The 3741-nt window shown below is 45.0% G+C and overlaps 1 long non-coding RNA gene across 1 annotated transcript; it reads left to right on the forward strand.

The window, feature by feature from the left end:
* Positions 1 to 778: 778 nt before the first annotated feature.
* Positions 779 to 3508, forward strand: LOC135824944 (uncharacterized). Its single transcript, XR_010554982.1, has 2 exons — positions 779 to 969; positions 2806 to 3508. It is a non-coding gene; the product is annotated as an uncharacterized LOC135824944 (long non-coding RNA).
* The last annotated feature ends 233 nt before the right edge of the window (positions 3509 to 3741 follow it).

Here is a 3741-nt window from a genome sequence, read left to right on the forward strand (position 1 = left end):
TGTGTACTACCAAGAGTACATAACAAGAGTGTGCAACGCCACTAGCCTACAGTCTGTTTCAAAAGGATTAGCAATCAAGTTTGGGTCTTAAAAAGTATGAAGATAAAGGAAATTTGGACAACAAAGTACATAAAATTAATGGCTTGTTAGGGCATGGCAAATTGTTCTGTGAAGGTTTCAGAACAATTGGACCAACCGTTAAGGAGTTAGAATTTCGGCCAGGTTTCTTGCCTTTTCCCATGGTTTATAATTTGCCCTGGAAGCCAGTATCGATTTGTTATCAAAACCCACGATTTATCCCTTCCTTTTTGGCCTTGTGGTTATGAATGCTGTCTGCTGACCATGAAGTTGTGAGTTCAAATCCCAGCAAATCTTCAAGTCAAACATTTTTTCTTCATTTTTTCATTGTTTTGGTGATCACGCTGGTACAATTTTTGTACAAGAGTCAAGACAAAGAAGGTGGCTGCGCCAAACGACTTGTTGTTGGAGCTCGCGTTTCCTGCCGAACTGACTGACACTTGACTGGCTCACGCCATGTGAAGTTGTGAACACACACAACACTGAAACCGTGTGAGTGAACACGGAAGTCACTGCGCTGTAGCTACGTGTTGTTGAATACACCGGCACATCGATCCAGTCCGTGCGCCAAGGGGTACTCAAGGGCTGATTTTATTTGCAACCGCGGGAAACGAAGTCACCAAGACGCCTTCATTTGAGGCTTTTGGAATTGGAGAATTTATTGGATTTAGGTATGGCTCTCGTCCCTTCTTGAGAACTAACCAAGACCCTGTGGGGGCAAAAGGAGACTTCTTTGGCTCCGTGAATACACTAGCTATGCGGTGGTCTAGTTAGTTTGAGTGTGTGGTTCGTATTCAAAGTGTTCCAAGCCGCAGTTCACTCGAAGGTCATCGTGGATACGTCTGCACTTGAAAATCAAGGCTGGAAAGGACTGCCTGGTGTGTCCGAACGGTATGTTTTGCACTGAAGGCATTTTTTGTATGAATTGTTGAAAGTGTCTACTTGTTCGAAATGCAAAAGACATGGTCGTAGATCCTTGGCCCACAACACCCCACTAAATAAACTATGACCTGTCGTGAAATTATGTGAAATTGATCAACACAATCATCCACGAATTATCCTATGCCAAAGTACTGCAAATGCAAATAATGGCATCCCTTTACCTAGGTCATGTTTGTAGGGCCTTATGCCACATCTTTGCATGATTTCCTCATGCAAATCGTGTGCCTAGCTTCGAAAACACATTGCGCTAAGTGCCGAATATATACCTGTGAATCAGAACAACAGCACTCACTATTGCTTTCATGAGTGGTAATGGTCAGCTGAAAGGAAACTTCTATCCATCAACTCATAAGTAAAGTAATGACTAATCTCCTTGCTGCGCATGTGGTTCCTTCGTATTTACATGTACCGTAAAGTACCGCCAGAGCGCCCCACCATCTCGTCATTTCGGGGTCGTATTGTGGGGTGGTCTCCGGTCTGTAGGTTATACGACACGAACTTTGTACACATATTGCACGTTCTGCAGACAATCTGTGCCTTCGAGCGGACACGAGCTCCACACAAAAACCTGCTTAGTGTGACCTTAGTACACTAAGTTGCTCACACCGTACGAACTTCGTTGCACTCTGCCATACGATTTTCCTTTCCCTGGCTGTATTATATAAATCTGTCGCAGCAAAATCAAGGTGGGGCGCTCTCGCGGTACTTTACGGTATGTGCGCCTCTCTGTGTTCGGTGAATGATTTTGAATATTTGCGCACGACTTCAGGATAGTGCACATTGTATGCATGTACCTGCATATGTAATCCTTTCATGATTTAAAAATTAGGAGCCGTGCTTCTCATCACCGTGGACAAGTAAATGTCGGCCAGTTACGTAGCGTTTGGAGATTTGCACAAGTACAGTTGCGTGTCGATTATGCGGCAACCGCGGAATAAAATGAATATTCTGGACGACTGAAGCTACAAAGCCATCTTTTGTTAACTTAACAGATCAAAAAGACAGTACTTCGAAGTACCTGTATTTATCACTAGTATTACCCTGAGACAGTCGTGCTCATCTCTAGAGACTGGCTTGTATTTAACTCTACGTAATGGCAACTTTCATGATGCTGACTGTCTACATTTACTTGAAGTAGGACTATAAATACTAAATATAAGGTCTATAAGCTGTCAGTGCGGTGCTGTTGGATACCCGACATGCCATGTGACTGACCGCCAGATACTAGTAAACGACATGCGATTGTACCGGTCACAGTGTAGCTGGGTTTTCACGAAAATTTGAAACTTATACGATTGTGAGAAAAGGTCAGAAACCACACTTACACATACACACACACGCACACACACACACATGCGCGCACGCGCGCGTGTGCACACACACACACACACACCTGTCCTGTTCTGTTGAGCCACTACCACAACTTAGCACAAGGATCGCACCGGCCCCAAAGGGGCAGTAGAGCGAAAGTGAGAGGTGTTGGCTTCGAGTTCACCTATCTCTACGGTGAACGCAACCTCGATCGAAAGTCATGCCAAACGGATTTATCTACCACGCGCGCGCGTGCGCGTATACAAAACGGAGGAAGGATTACTTACTCTCCCTGTATGATGTTTCTGTTGTATTCGTGAACAATGTCATTGATGTTTTTCCATGCATGCTTTTGAATATGCGAGCATAACTTCCAACATCAAGCACATTCTTGCTTCTCATCAGCATGTACAAGTTTATGTTGGGCAGTTATGTAGCGTTTGTTTTACCGGCTGCGTTTGTTGGTGCTTGCAGGTCATTGGCATGCTGTCTGTTTCACAGAAGCTCGTGTAACAGGTTCACCGTACAGCTATGAATGCAATGTAGCGTGTCGAAGCCACTTCGGTATGACGTGATGCCTAATTTCCTGGTTGTACCAAAATTGCGAGTATGCAAGTGATCGTCAAGCCTGTCCCCTGTACAGTAGCCGTTGCCTTGTTACGCCTGGTTCTGACTCTGCGTTCTCCTATACTCCATGCAATGTTACAAGGAATACTGCTCCCTTCTCAAGCAATTCATTGGCAACAAAACGCTCGGCTATGCCCTGTAACTTTGCTGTGCGGTTTGTGCTTTGTCAATGTTGTGTACCAGTTCATGATCTGTGCTTGCTGGTCTGTTTGTTTTCTCTCGCACAATTGAGGCGCTGTAGCACAGTGTACAGTGTCGATCATCCTGCCCAGGCTCTGATTTCACGTACCACAGTACGGTTTCTCTTGTTGCTCACTGTAATGTGCATGATACAAGCTCCTTGGTACTCCATCATCACCTGGTGCTGTTGCTGCCATTGTTGGACCCTGCTGATATCCTTCTCGCAATGCCCGAACGTTGTTCCAACAAATGCACAACTCGCTCTTAGTTGTCACATTCGGTTTGGTCTCGTTCCAGTCTTTCGAATTGAGTGAGTGCGTAAACTTGTATGAAGTGGTGAAGCAAAAGCCGTGCGCCGGCAAACATTCAATGTCCGGGCGTAATGACGCACCAAGGTCCCGGGACTTGCGTCCAATTCCTGAGTGATTTTTGTGTGCCTAGCCTCTAGGTATCATACCATATTTGTTTGGTTCAACCGTTTTGGATGCCCACTGCAATACCATTCACTGTATTATTGTGTGTATGTTATCCAAGAAATCTCCCATATTTTTGGGTGGACAAACCTCGCCATAAGTCAGTAACCTGGCATTTTGCACTAACAGA

Source organism: Sycon ciliatum, chromosome 9 (genome assembly GCF_964019385.1).
Source record: "Sycon ciliatum chromosome 9, ocSycCili1.1, whole genome shotgun sequence".
Lineage (NCBI taxonomy): Eukaryota > Metazoa > Porifera > Calcarea > Leucosolenida > Sycettidae > Sycon > Sycon ciliatum.